Source organism: Felis catus, chromosome A2 (assembly GCF_018350175.1).
Source record: "Felis catus isolate Fca126 chromosome A2, F.catus_Fca126_mat1.0, whole genome shotgun sequence".
NCBI lineage: Eukaryota > Metazoa > Chordata > Mammalia > Carnivora > Felidae > Felis > Felis catus.
In genome coordinates this window covers 27,175,925-27,196,723 of record NC_058369.1, presented here as the reverse complement: position 1 = coordinate 27,196,723, position 20,799 = coordinate 27,175,925, and the positions used below count along the sequence as shown (strand labels likewise).

The following is a 20,799-nucleotide window of genomic DNA, read 5'->3' as shown; positions in this document are numbered from 1 at the left end:
GCCACCCAGGCACCCCGGATTTTCTATCCTTTAAACTCAAGACTAAAAAGATGTATTCAAGGTAGTATGTTATAAGACAACTTGAACAAACTCATATTTTAAAAGTAGATTCCTGGGGCGCCTGGGTGGCACAGTCGGTTAAGCGTCCGACTTCAGCCAGGTCACGATCTCGCGGTCCATGAGTTCGAGCCCCGCGTTGGGCTCTGGGCTGATGGTTCAGAGCCTGGAGCCTGTTTCCGATTCTGTGTCTCCCTCTCTCTCTGCCCCTCGCCCGTTCATGCTCTGTCTCTCTCTGTCCCAAAAATAAATAAACGTTGAAAAAAAAATTAAAAAAAAAAGTAGATTCCTTTCCTACTGCACTGCTTCCTTGGTTGTGTTTCCAATGATGGCCTCACCACCACTTCCCGAACCCTCATGAGAAAGATTTAAAAATAAACAAGCTCCATGCAATATGGCACATAGACAGGCTTCCTCCCATAGAAGAATGTGCCTCTGTTCAAGGGGGAAGGGCCCACACATACATTTTTCCCTCCAAACACTAACGTTAGGGAGAAGATGGCTTAAATTGCTATGATTTGTGATCAGGAAATGAATATGTATTTTTATTGCAGTATTCATTATACAGAGTACAACAAGTTTTGCTTAAAGCAATTCCTATATCACTTGATATGAACGTTATATTGTATTTTGCAATGCACAACTCTTGAAGAAATATTTTACAAAGAGATTAATAATGGGAGGTTTTAATGTACGCTTCCAGCGTGCATAGATGGAACCAGTCTATTTCCATCTTTCTCCCTGGAGCCACTTTGACACTGGGCTGACATGTTGGTGACAACGCTTCATAAAAGAAGCCTTTTGTGTTGTACCTTATATATACTACGGCTAAAGTACAGAGACTAAAATTCAATGGAAGGCAGCAAAAGCTAAAGCAGCACTTTCGTACCAAGGTATTGGATGGAAAAGGTATATACCAAGTGGCATTATCTTTAGAATCAGATAATTACATGAATTAGAAGCTCCTCAATTAGGAGCAAATGAGGACACACAAAACATAAAATTTTTCCCCACCAAAAATCTGTGTGAGGCATTTTCTAGGACTTTCCAATCCTAGCATTTGTCTTGCCTTTCTTCTTTTGCTGAAACTACCCTGTCTATAGCTTAGGTAAGTAGTTCCTCCTAGGAGCCACTGGTTAGAGTAGAGGTGGCCATTGACCAAGGCTGGCCCACTTATAGGCTGGCCAGAAATCATCAAGGTGGCCTGGTACACAGATCTGCCCATTTGCCAAGATGTTGTCTCACTCCTCAATAGAACCTGGAAAATTCCTAGAGGCCTGGAGAGTAGATCATGAGTGGAGGGGGAGCAGCTGGTCTCCCCTCAGCACACAGTACCAGACTGAACACCTACTTTGTTTAAGTAACAAGCTATCTTTGCTCTCAGCCTTTTGGATGGGGTTGAACTCATTGTGCTCTAGCTCCAGAGGTCAGCATGTGACCTAAACCTGGTCAGTAAGAGTCCCACATCCCCCTGATCACACTGGATGATTCTGGGATGGGCACATGCCATCTGAAATCTTTGGTTGAAATTATTAGGAAGAGAATTTCTTTTCCACTAGGATCATATAGGTCTGGACTTGTTAGGGTTCCAGTGAATGAAGGGAGGCTGCCTGCAAGCTAAGCCAAAACATCTGAAAGCTGGAGAGAAAGTTCTGGTTAACATCATGTGAGATCCTATCTTTAGCCATATCTGGAGTTGGTGAGCTATGGACTTAAAAACATTTCTTAATAAACTTTTAATTTCATAATAGTTTGAGGTTTACAGATAAGTGGTGAGCATAGTCCAGAGTATTGCCATATACGCCACACCCAGTTTCTTCTATTATTAACATCCTACAGTAGTATGATACATTACACTAAAGCCCATATTGTACATTTTTACCTAAAGTCCCTGTTTCATTGGGCGTTACTTGGTTTTTACTCATTGTCCCTTTTCTGCTCCAGCATTCTCTCCAGGATATCACTTTACATTTAATCATGTCTCCTTTGGGTTCTCTGGATTAAGGCAGTTTCTCAGACTTGGCTTGTTTTTGGTGACCTTGACAGTTGTGAGGAAAACTAGGCAGGTGTTTTGTAGAATGTTCCTCAGTTGGGTTGCTGATGTTTTTCATATGAGTAGACTTGGATATGGGTTTTGGGGAGGAGGACCACATAGGAAAGTGCCATTTTTACTACATCTTATCAAGGGTACATGCTGTCAACGTGACTTATCATTGTTGACGCCAATCTTAATTACCTGGGTCAAGTAATGTTTTTAGGTTTCTCCACTGTAAATTAGCTACTCTTCTCCCCTTTCCATATTGTACTTTTTGGAAGGAAGTGTTTTGTGCAGCCCACACTTACGGCATGAGGCAATATGCCCTACCTACTGTGGATGGAGTATCTACATACGCTGGAATACTGCATAGATTTGTCTCTTCTCCCTCCTTTATTTAGTTATTCAATTACTTATTTATGATGATTGGTATGGGCTCATTTTACACTTTGGTTTTTAATTCAATACTTCTCAAATTCTGTCAGCTTTGACTTTTAACGTGTTTTTTCAGCTGGCTGCTATGTCCCTTTGATATTCCGCATCCTTGACTGTGTGTGTGTGTGTGTGTGTGTGTGTGTGTGTGTGTGTGTTTTGAGTTTTGAGCACTTTCTTACTTTTTGCACTATAAGGTGCTCCGCTCATTACTGTATACTTTCTGCCTCAGTACTGGAATTAGTCATTTCTCCATGGAGCATAGTTCATTTTATTGGAGAATAGTATTAAAAACAAAGATCTGGGCATTGGGTGTAACTACAGATTTTTTAATTATATGAATCAATTCATCCTTTCTTTGTTCTTCCCTTAAGTCTATTGTATTTGAATTTTCTATCACTGGAGATACTGTTTTAAGAAATTAATAGAGATACAAAGATATAAAACACAGCTCAACCATCCCCCCTCGCCTGCTCCTTTTTAATAAAGAGAAGCCCTTCCAGCCCAGGCAGCCTTCTCCCCATCATCTGGGTGGGGAAGGGACAGAGAGGGAGCCCCACACAAACAGCGTGCTTATTCGGCAGCCTGCCTGGCTCTCGTGCACATTTCTCTCTGCTTTCTCCAACTTTCTCTCAGAAGCCTGTGCTGCATATGCTCATTTTCCCCTTCCCCCATTTGGGGCATCTCAGCTAAAACCCCTGACACCAGAGCTGACTTGGAAATGTAGTGTAGTGTGCCACAGACACAAACACTGCACCACTCTTGCTCTGACTGATAAGCCAGCAAGTTGGGGGCCTGCCACACAACACAATTCATGTCATGATGCCTCGTGTGCTGAGTCAGGCCCCCATCACTTAAAAAGTTATATTCCAGGTTTCTTGAAAACTTAAAAACCTTTCACGGGTGGGACTTTCTTTCATGATATCCTGTTTTTTCTTCATCGAACATATTTGCAATTATATATTTATCTTTGTCTCTTTCTTCCATGCTTATACAAAGTATGCTATGAACTCTACCAGAGAAGAGGGGTATCTGTCTCATTCTCTACTCTACTCTAGTTCCTCCCAGGACAATGCTTGGCACTCCATAATATTTGTTTAATGCATATATGAATGAATGAATGAATGAATGAATACTACTGGGCCCATAGCCTCCTCACTATCTTAGTATCTGGAGATAAAAGAAATCGGTTCATGTCTCACCACAGAATAGGAAAGAAAAGTGTCAAGGGGACTCTGAGAAGGGAGTGACTGATGCCGTGTAGTTTAGGATAGAGGGTCTGAATGGCAAGTGGGGATAGGCATCCATCCTAGCTAGCTTGGAGATGAGTGCAATTCACCAGGCAGACAAAGGAGCAGGAATGGATCTCTGAGAACAGCATTGCAAGCAGCAAGTTAGATGTGAGCAAAGTCATGGAGATGTCACAGGGTTTGCATCAAGACAAGAGGCCTGGAGTAGCTCCAGGGAAGAGTGAAGGAAGTGGTGGAAGGCTGGGGGGGGGTGGGTGAGATGAGCCCCTGGGGAGTACATAGCAGGGAAGTCATATTCTGATCTGGGTTGCAGAAGGATGTTAGGCAGATGGACGTCGGGATGGACAACAGAGGCAAGAAATCTGGCTAAAATGCAGTGCTGTGGGCTAGGACCAGGCCCCTCCGTGTGGGAGGGGAGTGGACAGGCCCATGCACTGGGGCTGTGTCTGCATGTTTCCAACAGTGGCATTCAGGGGCATGCATGCACCAGAGTGCCTCCTGAGAGGGGACAGTGTGCATCTCGCCCTACTTTGTGTTCTATGATTTTATGCTAGAAGCTTGAATTCAACCATGATGGGAGTACTTATACCACAAAGATTGGTAAGCACTTGGGGCTTTCTTTTGCTTTTTCTTTCTCGTTCTTTTGTGTGTTTTTTTTCTCTTGGAGAGCCAGCATACCACTGCCAGGAAATCAGTCAGCAATTCCGGAAAAGAAAAAAAAAAAAAACGTATTTGTGCTTTGTTCTCTTTCCACTGCTTTTGGGTCAGGTTCCTCAGTGGGTCTGGACTGGTGGGGAATTCTGAGTAAATTGACTGCACAAAAGGTACCTCACAAAAGGGCCTCATCTTCATGAGAAGGAGAAAAATAAGGTCTGTCTTCTTAGGAAACAGGACACTGTCTAGATTTAACTCACTGAGTCTGTCTGCTCAATAGTGTTTGTATTCAAATATGATTTATAACAAATAATTTTTCCCTTATTCTGATAGAGGTGGAGGGGAGTAAGAGAGAGAGAATGGGAGAGAAGCAGAGAAAGACACAGGGAGGAAAAAATTTTTAAATGAAAGGAAGGAAGGGTGAAAAAGAAGAGAAAAAAGGAAAGTGGGAAAGAAAAGGGGCAGGCAGGCAGCTGTCCCTTTGAATTATGTCCTGCCTCTTGGAAGCTCTCTAATCAAGAAAAAAAAAAAAAAAAGCAGCAACCATGTACACTGAGACCATTCTATAAGCCAAGTGCAACAAATTGCTTTAACGTCAAGTAATAGATGCCATTATTACCTATCCTCCATTTTACAGATGAGAAAACTGAGGCCTGTAGAGGTTAAATAGCTTCTCCAGTCACCCTCTTGGTAAATCACAGAACCAAGTTGGAGGGGGGGTTTGAATCCAATTTGTGTACTTCCATGGAGAGCTCCCTTCACTACTATACTATCAGGCTTTCACTCCACACAATGCAAAGTGGGATTCTCAGTGTGTACATTTGAGCACCCCCTCTGGGTGCACAGGCATTGTGAAGAATACGGAAAGTGTCCCCGTCCTCAGGAGTTGGCCCACAGTGCATTTACAGACAAAATGAATGACCAGGTGGGAACTTGGAGACAACACCCAGGCCCAGCTGAGGGGAGCTCCTTGAGACTGGGTCCTGTGTCCTTTTATCTTTGCCTTGCTGTTACTGAGCCTGGCTCAATATACACTTACTCAGCGAACCGTGTGAGCTTATATTTGAAAGGTGGATTAGATCTGTAATGCCAGACAGTAGCCTCCAAGTCCTTGCAAAAAGGGAGAACAGCTGCACCAAAGGTCTGCTGTGTGTGAGGAACAGAAAAGTAGCAGACAGGTGCATCTGGAACAGACTGTCACTTGCTGGGTCCAGCAGGACACATCTCCAAGCCCTGCTTGGACTGTTTGTTCCAGATGCCCTTCCACCAGCTCTGAAGTTCAGATCACAGCAGGGACTCAGTCCATTAGCAGTGAGTTATACAGCTGTGGATGGATTTACATAGTTATGGGAGGAGCTTGTTCCAAGGGGATTAACGAAGAAGGCAGAGCAAGAGGATATTTTTAAACTCTGATTTTTTGGTCAAATGGATACAACAACTCAGAATGGCGAAAGTGGCTTTGGGTGATTTTATAACAATTTTTTTTCCTTCCGGTTCTATCACAGAGCCGTCTTTTGCTGTCTCCGCTTTGCATTCTCTGTGCAATCAGCCATCAACTCTACCTGTTTGTAAAATATGTCTTGTAGCCACATTGCCTTCTGTTTCTGTTGCCTTGGCCCAGGGTGTGGCTGAATGTTTGCTCAAAAACTCCCTTAGAAGTACCAGTGTGTAAGAAGTTGCTGCGGCAAAGATCAAAGAGGTTTTTGCCTGCTCCTCGAGGATTTTGATGGCTTCCTGTCTTACACTGATGTCTTTCATCCATTTTGAGTCTATTATTGCGTGTGGTGTAAGAAAGTGGTCCAGGTTCATTCTTCGGCATGCTGCTGTCCAGTTTTCCCAGCACCACTTGCTGACGAGCAATTCCATTGGATATTCTTTCCTGCTTTGATGTGATATATATATATACACAATGTGTATATATGTATATATGATGTGTGTGTGTGTATATATATATATATATATATACACACATTGTGTATATATATATATATATACATATACACAATGTGTATATATGTATATATGATGTGTGTGTGTGTATATATATATATATATATATATATATATATATATATATAATGGAGTATTACTTGGCAATCAAAAAGAATGAAGTGTTGCCATTTGCAACTGGATGGAACTGGAGGATATTATGCTAAGTGAAACTAGTCAGTCAGAGAAAGACAAAAATCATATGACTTCACTCATATGAGGACTTTAAGAGAAAAAACAGATGAACATAAGGGAAGGGAAACAAAAATAATATAAAAACAGGGAGGGGGACAAAACAGAAGAGACTCATAAATATGGAGAACAAACTGAGGTTTACTGGAGGGGCTGTGGGAGGGGGAATGGGCTAAATGGGTAAGGGGCACTAAGGAATCTACTCCTGAAATCATTGTTGCACTAGATGCTAACTAATTTAGATGTAAATTTAAAAAAATTAAAAATAAAATTAAAAAATTAAAAAGAAGTACCAGTGTGGGTCTCTCGTTAGGGAGACAAGAGAATGAGGCCCAGGGGTGGAGGACTTTCCGGAGATGACAGGTTAGGGCAGAGCAGGGGCCACTACCAAGCATTTCCACTTGCAGGAGTTTGCATTATTATTAAAATGGGTCAACCAGGGTTCTTGGCCGTAAGCAACCTACCCTGATTCTGACAATCTGAAGTGAAAAGAGACTCAGTGGAAGTATATCAGAATTGCAGGAAGCTGGAGAGTCAGACCCAGAACAGCCAGGGCCGCAGCCCTGCTGCCACTGTGTAGTGAGGACATGCTGCCTGTGCATTACTGCTCTTGCCACGATGCAAAACAGCAATGTTCTGACCTCCCACTGTCCCCTCCAGGGCACCAAATGCTCAAGTCCAGGGGCAGTGCCTGATTCTCCCTGCAGATGGAAGTACACCCTGGAGAGACCACCTGGCTCAGAACCCCCCACCCCCCAAAAGGGACATGGGGGGAGACGAGGGAGGCAATGGAAGGGAATGGATGCAGGCAGCCAGAATACCATGAAACTGAACACCGCCTTTCTGGGGGTGGCAGTTGTGGGCAGGTGGGGGAACTTCCCAAATGAAGCTTCTGCCTCTGTTTTTCAGAAGCGCTTGGAGTCCATCTGTCAGACAACTTCATACAACTTATCACATGTGACTCCCAAATCTCCAGTGGCATAAAGGTAAGAGCTCATCAACCACCATTCATAGCCCGCTTCATACCCTGCCCCGCTTATCCCGCATCCCCCATAGGACCTCACCATAGCTGCCCTCCAGTCGTGTTCTATCTCTCAGTTAGGCTGCTCTAGTGGTGGTACTCGCCCCACCGTCCCCTCTGTACTCATGCTGTTCTTCTTACCTGGGATGCGCTCCCTTAGCTCCCGGCATCATCCAAATCCTATCTGTGATTCAAGGGATGGTTCAAGTTCTACCTTTTGTCCAACAGGACCTCCTCAAAGAGTCTAACCCACACAGTTGTCTCCTTTGCACCCTTACCTTTACCTCTCATTTGACAGTTGTACAGTCTCTCAAACCTGGTGCTTGGCCCAGAGGAGGCTGTCAGCACATATCTGCTGAATGCATAAAGTGAATCTTTACTCACCCTTCAAAGCCTAGCTCAACCATCATTGCCTCTCACAATTTCTCCCTGATCCCCAGGCACAAATTAGTCCCTTGCTCTTGGTGTCTCCATAGCATTTTGTCTATGGCTGCTGCTCTACAGTACTTATCACCATGCCTACTAATCATCTGCTTGTCAGCTTGTTCCTCCATTAAACCACAGGAATCCCATCTTATTCTTTTTCATACATACTGTATCTGGCACATTCTATACCTGTGCTGTGCAATATGGAAGCCACTAGGCACATGTGGCTGTTTAAATGTAAACTGTAATTAATTAAAATGAAATGAAATAAAAAATTCTGTTCCTCAGTTACACTAGCTACATTTTAAGTTCTCAAAAGTCACATGAGGCTAGAGACTGCAGCATTAAACAATGCATATCTAGAACATTTCCATCATCACAGAAAGTACTAGTGGACAGCACTTACCAGGCAGTCACTATATTATAAAAACAGCCGTCATTTGAGAGTTCATTATGCTTATGCATTGTGCAAAGTGTTTTATGTACACTCATTTAATTCTGAGGACTGCACTAGAGGCTACTACTAGGATTATCCTTATTCTACAAATGGGGAAACTGATGCACAGAAAGGTTAGGTAATTTAGCAAAAGACATACAATGAGTGGATGGCAGGGCCAGATTTTGCCATTCTCATAGGCAAGTCTGCCCCCATAATCACTGTGCTTTTGTTCAAGGAAGCACAGTGTAGTGCAAATAAAATGGTCCTACAAGTCCCCATTCAAATCCTAAACCCCACCCCCAGATGTCAGCTGTGAGACTTTGGAAAAGTTAGTCATTTTCTCCCTAAAATGGAAAGAATCATAGCTATTTCCTAGGGTCATTGTGAAGATTGAATGAAGTAACATGCCTGACTGGCTTCATATAGTGCCCAGCACGCAGTAGGTATCCGGTGGATTTAAGCCATGCTCCTACTCAATGTTTTACCCTCCAGGGTGTCAAGAACTTTTTAATTGAGTTATAAGTGCATAGTTAACCTTTGTACATATTATTTTAAATGATTGATTCTTATTCTGAGATATTACCCTTTATTTCCTTCCCAGTATTTTTTAATGTGGCTTTTACAAATCCATTGACTAACTGCCCACTCAATTTGTGTCCTGTTATTAATGTAACATGACAGGGGTGGAGAGTGGAAATAAATGTTGCCTTCTATGGCTATGAGACAAGAGCTCCACAGAAAGGAAGGAACCACCTCAATCAATGTGAGCACAGGAAAGTGGTGGAGTTTTAACAGGAGAATTTCAAGCATTGACCCTTGTGGGGGGACAGGGCCACCTTTCCTCCTTAATGACTTAGTCCCCTGGACTGCTTGAAAGAAGGCAAACCTAATTCTTACTGACTTGACAAGAACTTGCAGTGAATGATAAATGCCACAGTTCAGGCAGGCTGTTACCATACCAACTGGAAGGTCAGATGAACAAACATCTGAGAATGAATCGAATTACACAAAATGAAGAAGAAATACATCTGCTGAAAAGTGAGTGGGCAATAAAAGGATGGGATGGTTGGGTTTCCAAGGACAAAGCACTTGGGGGGAAACGAAATGCTATCTCTCTAGGCTCTGCATTGTTATTATTATTATTATTTTTTAACCAATGTGCTGTTTATTCACATCTCTGGGCTTCTGTTCCTAAATGTTCCAAAGAAAATCCTGAATTGGAAGTGTTTCTATACAAGTACCAGAAAATCTACCTCAAACTTGCTTAAAATAGTGTCAAACCTGACAAACATTACTTAAAGTGTGGATGTCAGCTAGAACTTGGGGTTGATTTGATCTGGTGGCTCCAGCTCTGTCTTTAAAACCAAGCTGTCTCTTAAGCTCCCCAGAAAGTGTCTCCTTGCATCTCATTGGTCCAAATTGGGTCACATGCTCAACTACTGGTAAGGGGGGTGGGTTTTAGAAAAATAAAGTCTTTTCTTGGAAGCCAGCCTCCCCTAGCACATAGGCCACTTTGGGACAGAGGGGATATCTGAAGAAAATAAGAGATCTGTTTAGAGGAGGAAATGGGTGACAAGATGGCAACATCCTCCTTCTCTACCTCTCTCTGACCTCAGGTCAAGTCCTGACTCATCTATGAAAACTGCCTCTAATCCACCTTGCTTGCTATTTCCTGTAGAGTCCAAACTGGACAGCTCTCTTGATAAAGAAATGAGTATTTTCACATTACTTCTTAGGTAGCATTAAGAGTTTTGCTTTCAACCATTGAATTTTGGTTTCAATGCAGGTATAGCAAAGTGGCTGGAATCTTGGACTCTGTAGTTAAATCTGGCTTCAAGTCTTGGCTCAACAGTTTACCAGCTCTGTCACCTAAGGAAAGTTATTTACCTTTCCTATGCCTTAGTTTCCTCACATGTAAAATGGGCCAATAATAGTACTGACTTTACATGTTGTTGGTTGAATGCATCCATTAGTAAAAACTAGCAAGGTTTATTTTCTTCTATGAGGACAGTTTGGAAGATTTTTCCATGGCAGGTCATTCAGCATTTGAGGTGTGTAAAAATGGCTAGGCAGAAAATTAAATATTCTTTAGAAGTCAAGGAGACATGTTTCCTCTCAAGAAAGCAAAATAGACTTCCATAGTGAGTCAACGGGGAGAGAAGACATAGGCTGTGAGCTTATCACCTCTCCCAGTTCTGCTGTCAGTTCTGTATTTGGTGGGGCCCTTTTGGGTGTCTGGTAATGAAAATCTGTTTTAGCAAGGGTAGGCAAAGAGAGAATTTCATTGCATAGGACATCTCTGTCTCATGGCACTCCAAGGCACAAAATCGGAGACTGGAACCAGAGCCTAAAGAGTCATTACAATGTTTTGCTTTCTTCTCTACCTCCTCCCTGTGCACCATCTCTCTCTGCTGCTCCCTATCTTCATGTCATAATTTGGTGTCCCCATTTTTGTCATGTCATACTTCTAGTCACCCTCAGAAACTGACCTCCTGTCTCTAAGTTCCATTTCCAAATTCTGGGAGAAAGACTCTGTTTGGCATTGTCTGGATGAGATGTCCCTGCATCCCTGATGTTCGTGCTAACCCAGATGCCAGAGACCCACCTCTGAAGGGCAGGGTTGCCACCATCCCCTAAGAAAGGGAGAACTCTAAGCTAGGCATGCACTTCAAAACGATCCCAGTAATTTATTGGTCCTGTTTCAGAACGGCAAGCCCTTCCCAAACCCCAAACCACTCCGGCCCCTGTAATTCTTATTCAGGAAGTCTGGAGAGTGATGTGTGATTTGGTATGTTTAAAAAGGTCTCCAGATGATTCTAACAAATTTAAGGAAATTTTTTCTTGGAACACTTACAATATGGTGAAAAGGAAGGAAAATAAGACTTGGAAAAAGAGGTTAAGACTGGATTTTTTAGCCCACAGAAAGTAAGACCAAGAATCTTTAAGAATATAGAAGGCTTAACTGCAGATATACCCAGGCGTTTTCTGTCTCCACAAAGAGCAATGCAAAAGCAGGTTAGATAAAAGAAAGTATTTCTTGGGGCGCCTAGGTGGCTCAATCAGTTACGTGTCCAACTTCAAGTCAGGTCATGGTTTCATGGTTTGTGGGTTCGAGCTCCATGTCAGGCTGTGTGGTGACAGCTCAGAACCTGGAGCCTGCTTTGGGTTCTGTATCTCCCTCTTTCTCTGCCCCTACCCTGCTCATGCTCTGCCTCTCTCTCCCTCTCTCTCTCAAAAATAAAATAAATATTAATTAAAAAAAAAAGTATTTCTTAACAGGATTTTTTTCAAAAAATAGAAGAGGTCTGTATCTCTGGGGAATTCTCAAGGTGCCCGAGGATGCATATATAGGTCAGCTGACCTTTTAGAATGCTATTCAGTACAGAGTCTATGATCCCAGGGTTGGGAAAAGAATCAAACCAGGCTCAGAGAAAACCAGCTCTTCCAGATAGGGTTCGAGCTAGCCAGAGAAGGAAAGGAGTGGGGAAAATGGCTCATGCTAATTTCTGACCCTTTGATGGGGCTCAACCAAATTGCATATGCAGTTCCTTTTAAAGGACAGGAGGCATATCTATGTGGGTTCATTCAGTAATCAAAGAAGATGTGAGTGGCCCCAGCCCCATCTCCTCTCATCTCCCAGTCTTGATACAGGGACTCTTCTTCCAGACAAATGGGGCTAGTGATCAACGTGAGCAGTAGTGGTCACTGTTCGAATGTGGCTTGGCCCTGCTGGGGCTTCAGGGGCTTGCATGAAAAGGAGAAGTCAGCTCGGGAGGCAGGCCTCGACTTATCCAAGCAAGCAGGCAATGACCAGGGCAAAATCTGCCAACTCCCAATCCTCTCCCTCTTCATCATCACAGGCCCAAATGTGCTATGGTTTGAATGATTGTGCCCCCCTCCCTCCTAAATTCATATGTTCGAACCCTAATCCCCAGAGTGATGGTATTAGGAGGCAGGGCTTTGGGGAGGGGATTAGGTCATAAGGGCAGAGTCCTTGGGAATGAGACTAGTGCCCTTATAAAAAAGACCCAAGAGAGTTCCCTTGCTTCTTCCTCCACATGAGGACACAGCAAGAAGTCAGCAGTCTGTGACCCAGAGGAGGACTCTTATCAGAATCAACCATGCAGGAACCCTGAACTCAGATTTCCAGCATTTAGAACTGTGAGAAATAGCTTTTTTGTTGTTTAAAGCTACCCAAGGTGTAGTATTATGTTAGAGCAGCCAAAACAGACTAAGACAACCCACCTCTTAGTTATTTCATCTGATGGAACTAGGCTTGTTGTCAGGGCCTATTTTTTAGAGGCTTGATGCTGACCTGTCAACCTTCCCTCTTGCTTTTCCTTCTTCTCCAGGCTGGCAGCTGGTGGGTACACTGACTCAGGCTTATTCTCTAGCCATTTTGCTGCCCCTTCCTCCTCAACTTCTGCTCCTGGTAGCTGGACAACAGTAGATACTGGGATTTAAAGTTGTGAAGGAAAAATGGAACCACAAGGTCCCACTTGGATCCAAAGTCTGTCAGAGCTCAACAGTCAAACAGCTATAGATAAAGTGATAGCTTCGAGCATGTTCTTGTTCCTTGGGTAAATAATCCTTTCCAGAACCTCACAGGGGAGGGCAGGGGGAAAGTGACTGGCAAAGCAGGATTCTAGCATTCCTGGATCCCAGGGGCGTATCGCCCCAGGAAAACCCCGGCGGAGTCCAAGTTTGTAGACACTTCTGCCCCAGCACCCTAGCTAAGGCATTTGGGGAAAACTGCATGGTTGTTAATTGTACTTTCTTTTCACAGCATATGAAGACATTTGACATTTGTTTTTCTCATCTTCACCTCTCAAGGGAAAACAGAACTTCAAAGATCTCAAACTTCAAAGAACACAAACAAATTAACCTGATATTTTAGAGCTGTAGCCTATGCTTCCTCCTGCTGAATCACTGTGGATTGATTTCTGAACTTCATAAAGGAGACTCACGAGGAAAGGGGAAAGTGATGGTTTCCCCCAGTGCCAGCCCGGATGGCCTTGGGTCCTAGACCACTGAGCGCTTCAATGCAGCCACGATGCTGTGGGCCACACACTGCCCGGCTCACCACTGATGCCTCCAAACATTCCCCCAGAACCAAGACAGAAGCTTCCCCCAAGGGTCCCGAAACTCGAATCCCTTGAAATGTTTCTCAGGAAATCTTTCTAAGTTGCAACGAGTTTGGGAAGTGTTCTGTATTATGTTCGCCCTTCACTCTTGTATATTGACGAGACCGTTTAGCAAATTAAAAGCATTGAGAATTCCTACAATAAGACATTCTTTTTGGCTTTGTTAGCTCAGAGAATCTTACTTTATCTTACTACAGAGCTCTTTTCATTATTTTTAACATAATTCATATTAAGATTCTGTGAAGCCAGCAATCTACCAAACACAGCTTAAAAACACTGACTCATACCAGTGTCTTTAGTTCAGATGAGAAGCATCCATGTTGCATGGATTTTCTGCCTCCTTCCCCCTTAATTTCACATCTGTTGGTCTTGCTATAATACCTGTAGTATAGATTTTTACTGTTTTTTAAAGTGTTCTTTACTACCAGTTTTTCATGCCAAATTCGCCTTGCTATTAAGGGGTTGATGGTATTTCAGGCCATTTGGACCAGGTTCAGCTCTAGAGTTGGGGCATTTAAACAAAGCACCAAGAATCTCTTCGTGAAGACATCCAGATCTAAAAAGTCTCTTTGAAGCCCATTTAGAACTACTTGCTGCCTTATTTCACTACTTAGTTAAAATACTAAGAAAATATATGTATTTTCTTAGTCTGAAGAAAATATATGTAATTTTCATTGTCAGTATCAAGAAATAACAGGAATTATAATTTCCATGAAAGGAACAATCTTCCATGGAAACAGTGTTAATACTCATAAAAGTCTAAATCCTTTACAGGGTGTGGCATATCCTATAATCTGTCTGTTGGGTATGAATGCTTTCTTTTAGATTCTGTTGTATTTATAATTCTGTTCACAGCTCCAGACATTCCTGTTTTGAATGTGTCTCCTGGAATTGAAATTTGGGGCCATTTATTGATGAGGCAGAGGAGGGTGAGAGGTAATCATTCCTGACTAGTGATCGATAGGGTAATCCTCCAACCTATCACAGACTCCCTAAAAATGGAGGGTGGCAAGGGTGATTTTTCTCAGCTTCAGTTCAATACAACTATTACAGATATGTGGGCACTAAATTAGAGACGAATGTATGCCGTGAGGTATACATCATGTTTGGTTCCTTGTAGTGTAAGTACTACAGAGCAGATAGACAAGCAGCCGCACATCACTCACTGCCACAATGTTGGCAAGATAAGTTGATGACTATGTGGTGGTCAGGGAAGGGGGGGGGGCATCATATCTGAAAATGGTGGGTACATGGAGGGGGGACTAGAAATCAGTATTTATGGCAGAGTTTGTCCCCAAAGTACAACTCTGACAAAGAGTTTCAAAATTGCCCATTTATTGTTTCTGTCAGCCTTTTTAGGTCCGCTGAAAGGAAGCCTGCTGATCCTGACAAGATCAAAATGACCCTTGAAACCATTTGATAATGGGCTGAACTCACAGTGCTTCATCCTCTCTACACGGTGCCTTTCTGGCGGAATGTAAGCGGCAGGAAAAAAAAAAGCGGCTGTGCACAAAATCCAACCAGAAGCGGAAGTGCGTGGCTTCCCAAGTATGAACCTCTCTTTGGCGAGAAGTTCTCCATGTCCTGCACACCATTTCAAGGAGTACTGTTTTCTTTACTTAACCCCCACTACCACTATCACCAAGGAACGCCTGGAGCTTTTTCTGCATGAAACATTTTGCCAGAATAAGGACATGACGCAGCGAGCCTGATGCAGGGAGCACACTGTGGAGGTTGCCTGCATGCTTCCCGTGGTTTTGCACAGGAACTGGGCTGGGCAGGTGCCGAGGACTCCTACCACAGGGTGGAGGAGAGCAGCTCTTCTGTTATGGACAAAGCTGAACCACCTTGACGCCCAGCCCAATCTAGAGTTTCGGTCAAAGGATCCACAACTGAATACTGTCCCCCCTCAAAATAACTGAAAGATCTTCAAATCTCAAGAAGACACTGAAAAGAGATTACTCTCACCTCGCACAGGAAAACTTCCACCAATATCTCCCTGAGGCAGAACCAGCTAATTTGTCGTGCCCAGTGCAAAGTGAAAATGTGGGATCCCTTGTGCAAAAACTATCAAGAGTTTTCAGAGGCTGACAGGAGAGCGTGAACAGAGTGCGGGGCCCTTCTGAGCCCAGGGCCTTGCGTGACTCACCCTTGCAGGCCCAGGAAGCCAGTGCTGCCCTCCAGGCTTTCTTCACTCCCTCCTCTTCTCTCTCTCATTCTGTCTCTCCCCTCCTGCCTAACACAAGGGGGCTAGGCCCCAGTCTTTTCCTCTCCTTCTTCAAGGTCAGGGTTTCCCCCATGCTCCTTCCCAAACCAGGTGTGCAGAACCCTCCCTGGGCTCTCTCGAGGCTGGCTCTGGCTGTGCTCCTTACCATGCAACCCCTCGTAGCTTCTTCCTTCCTTCCTTCTCCTGTTTACCAGGCCCAGCTTGCTGCTGTGAAGGATGATACGGATGAAGCTAACTACATACAGTCTTCCTTACAGGCAGAGGCTTGGGGCAGAGATCTAAAACACTTAACTTTTAGCATTTTTATTAGTATTTTATTCTTTAGTATTTGGTACTTATTGATACAAATTGCTTGTTAACAGGTGTTGGAAGCTGTTCATCATCCATAAAATGTAAATGTCATTGACCTCTAGGAATTTCTAATCTAAAATAGGCCACAATGATGGTGATGACAGAGAGCAACTCTTGAGCCCCTGCTGTGTGCCAGAAAAATACACTGAATCTTTGATACACATGAGTTCCTCCAGTCCTCACCACCATGTGAAGTACATATGATGATTATTTCCACGTGAAGATGAGGAACTGGAGCTGAGGGAGCTGTCAGCTTGCCTGTGTTCACAGCCCACCACCGGGCTCTCTAGCTGAGCTCCTTGATGTTATCAGATAAGCTCTGCAGACGGAGGAGAACAATCAGCTTTCCTCCCCGAGCTGCCTCTCTGCTGGGCCTACACTCAGGTCCTTAATATTGGCTGAATAAATGGGGCGCCTGGGTGGCGCAGTCGGTTAAGCGTCCGACTTCAGCCAGGTCACGATCTCACGGTCCGTGAGTTCGAGCCCCGCGTAGGGCTCTGGGCTGATGGCTCGGAGCCTGGAGCCTGTTTCCGATTCTGTGTCTCCCTCTCTCTCTGCCCCTCCCCCGTTCATGCTCTGTCGCTCTCTGTCCCAAAAATAAATTAAAAAACGTTGAAAAAAAAATTAAAAAAAAAATATTGGCTGAATAAATGAGTGTGTCAGTTATCAGGCAAAGGAAGGAGCTGAGAAGGAAAACAAGGAAAACGGAAACGAACTGGCCACATCTGGTCAGTGAAAGAGCTGAGGCATCTGTGAATTCCAGTGCTGCCTTCACCCCACTGTTAACAGTGGGTCACCCCACTGTTAACAGCGATTGCCGATATCCGCTTAGCTTTGCACAGAGCATTGGCCCAGTTCATTTTTATACATGGTACCAACTGTTGCTCAACATATGTTCTTTTAAATGAATTAATTTGAAAGGAATGGAGTTGAATTAAGTCAGAACATTTTTGTAGGAATCTGGCTTTACGCTGAAAGAGCTTTAAATGTAAATTAAACGGACTCACTCACTCTTCGTAAGGGCACAAAGTAACTGTGGACAAAGCCCGAAAAGCCAGGCATACCTGAGCCTCAGTCTCAGGGAGACGCCTGAGGTTCCAGGCCTCCACTTGCCCGGCTTGCAGATTGCTCATTTGCTCCTGTGATGAAGGAATTAAATAAAGTCCTTAAATGCTGCCACACTTCCATGAATGGAGAGTAAATAATGTTGCTTTAAGCTACGGTAACTGCTGCCTGGGGATTCTGCCTCATCTTTATGGATGCCTTGTCACAATTTCTAGAATTATAGAAGCCATCTCATGACTCCATAGATCGAAAAGAAACAATGCACGAAGTTTTTCTTCCCTCTCTGATCTCAGCACACAAAATGATTTTTCACGGCTCTGAATCAGAACAGATGAATTTAAATACCTTTGCTTGCACAAAGTTCTGAGTGGGGCTTAGGAGAGAATCTCACCGGTGTGGCAGGTCTCAGGTCCTGAAGAAAAACACAGAGGCTGGGAGAGATGTCCCTCACATGGAGGCTGAGATGTTATGGCAGCACGTGCTGCCTCACCTCTTGCCCTGAACCACCTAAGGAGTGGAGAAACGGAGGTGATGTTACTCGCAACACCTGGTGGTTGGAAACGTCTCTTCTCCTCTCTTTCCCCCCCTCCAGACCCTGTCCTCTGACACACTATCCCACCCATTATTCCCAGCAAGAATTAACAAAGCTACAGCCCACCCAGGTTCTAATACAATCCTGAGAGATGGGGGAGCATCACTTGTTTTGATACGCCTACCCGCCCCCCTCCCCCACACACAGACACACCGTGCAGTTACAGAGAGCAAAGCACAGCCCAGTGAGGTGACTCTTGCGCTCTTACTCAAGCAATAGCAAAGCTGGGGCTCTTATCCTGAATATTTAAGTCTCTATTTCAGTAAGTTTTTTGTTTTTTCAAAGAAAAAAACTTGACCCTCAGACCCAAGTTCCCAAAATCCCACACGAGTAAACTCAGCAAAAATAATAGGAGTCTGCATCACCATTGTCCACGTGTGAGGAGAGCTTACTACGTGTGAGGAGAAATAACATGCTGGAGGTCACGGCAGTAATACAGGTCACATTAGTAGTGTGTGCTGGAGAAGAGAACCAAGCTGAGCTCTGTCTGACCCCAAGGCTATGAGTGTAACAACTCAGGTACAATGTCTTTCTAGAGAGACACTAATCCTTCACAGGACAGCCACTGAGTGACTGTATATGAAACTCTGGTCTTGAAGGAGAGAGGAGGACAATCATTTACAAAGAAAAGAGAAACTGATCAGCTGTTCGTTCCATCCATTGGGCTCTGCTCACTTCCCAGCTTCCTTGGGGGTGGGGGGGAGATTCAGGCACTTGTTGCTCTTCCCTCCTTAAACGAGGCCAACACACACACACACACACACACACACACACACACACACACGAACCTCTAAGAGCGTTTCATAATTTTTTTAACCTCTGCTGAGTCCAAAGGATGCTAAGTTTTGGATAGTGTTCCATCCCTGTAATGTGCCCCCATACATTTTGCAGCTGAATCTCTCTCACTAGAGATTCATAGAACTTCCCCACAAAACCAGGACTTTAGCTGCAGCCCCTCTCCTTCACAGCCGTTTCCCACTTCAAGACCTCCCTCTTTCCTTTCATCTCCTTCTCCTCCACCCTGACACCACCTCTTTGTGACTCAGTAGTCACTATCTTTCCTACCAGTTCTGCTCCTAGGAAGCAAGGAGCTTCAAACCATGAGGACGAAAGTAGGGATAGTAGGTGGAAAAGACACCACCGTAGTGGCTGGGCTCTGGGTGGATTATTTCATTATTTTATTATAATGTTTATTCATTTTTGAGAGACAGAGACAGACTGTGAGTGGGGGAGGGCAGAGAGATAGGGAGACACAGAATCTGAAGCAGACTTCAGGCTTCTGAGCTGTCAGCACAGAGTCTGACGTGGGGCTCAAACCCACAAACCCTGAGATCATGACCTGAGCTGAAGTCAGATGCTTAACCCACTGAGCCTCCCACGCGCCACATGGGTGGATTTTAAAGAAACAATTTGACATCTTGCCTTGTAAAGGTTAACTTCCTGGTAGACTACCTTGTATACCTCATCATCTCCATCCTTTCTTGAAGTTGCATTACAAACATTCTCCTTCATTGCTTTAACCATGAGAAGTACCAGAAATTTCCAGAAAGAAGGAGAGAGAAGAAAAAAATAATCCCATCCAGGCATACTGTGTATATTATACTAACTGATGTGGACATTTATTATTTTGTGGCAACACAATGTTACTTTTTTTCCTTTAGTAACAGCACCCTGATTTTTCTTTTATAGCTTAGGAAAGACATCAAGGGCTCCTGACATCACTTGAATCATGTTATGCCTGAAGCCATATCTACCCAGGGAATATTCACTTGTAAGAGCAATAAAATCCATTTCAGTTTTAGCTGGCTTGGGTTTGGAAAAAAGAACCACCAATGAAATGTTTCTCCCTTGAAATTGTAACTCTGGCCAGATCATTCTGGCCAAGACCCTATGAACACTTGCGGGTCATCAACTGTGACATAATAGCCCTGGGCAGCAAACCAAGGTTGTCTTTTCTGGTGGTTGCTACTGTGGGACCAACAGCGCCTGATCAGGGCAGGAGGGTCCCTGAGCCAGAAGGAGGGCTCTTCTCTTGCTGTAAGCCATGAGCATCCACAGGATGGCTACTGGCCATTCGGGCCAAGAGTGCATTCTTATCAGGCTCAAGGTGGGGGCCCCTACACTGTCTTGCAGCTGCCAAAAGCTGAGCCTAAGGAAGAAGGAACACAAAGAAAAGCCTGCCATACTGGCTTCACAGCACTCTCAGAATACATCTCATTGTTGAGAGCAACAGAGGGATGCCTGGAGCGCTTGTCAGAACAAAACCTCCTAATTTAAGGCAGAAGGGCCACTGTGCTTGTGCATTCTCTTTCTCTCCCCTGCCCTCTCTCTGTCAAGCCTTTCCACCCTCTGAAAAGGCCAGATCCACCCCTAAGGGGATGGTCCCTAGGGTAAACAGCCAGGTGTCTGGGTAGTTCTTTATTTAGCCACAATCCAAGCTTTCTTTTCCTTTACCTCAAGGCCTGGTTACCAGGAGTAACCAATGTAAATGTGCGCCACTGAAGCAAGCCCCAGGGGGCCTATTGCTTCAGCTTGAATCCAAACTGAGCTTGGAGACATGATCCAACTTGTTCTGCAGATAATTAAGTGCTCCTGAACTCTTCTTAAAAAAAAAATCCAACAGCGTCCCAAAGAAAAAATCATGGGAAGGTTAGGAGATTATATAAGACTCTCTGGATGGATTTTTCTGTCTTAGGGAGAGAATAGAAAATCTTTATTTGTTCAAACAACCTACTTTGTATATTTGACCTGGTGACCAGAAGAGGTTAGTGACATTTTGGGGGGAAGGGAAATGGAAGTTAAGGGGAAACAAACTTTTTTTGAATAGCAGTGGAAGCCTAGAGGAGACTTTTTTCAGTCTAGGCCTTAGGAAGATTACAGTTGGCATGGATCCAGATTATAATGAAAACCAGGGACAGCAAGGAG

General features: G+C 44.0%; 1 long non-coding RNA gene across 1 annotated transcript in view; it reads right to left on the bottom strand.

Moving 5' to 3' along the window:
- LOC109496496 overlaps positions 1 to 19,164 on the bottom strand; it is a 353,319-nt gene extending 334,155 nt beyond the window's left edge. The window contains exon 1 of the long non-coding RNA XR_006594750.1: positions 17,674 to 19,164. This is a non-coding gene — a long non-coding RNA (uncharacterized LOC109496496). The remainder of the gene's footprint in view (positions 1 to 17,673) is intronic.
- Positions 19,165 to 20,799: the final 1,635 nt, after the last annotated feature.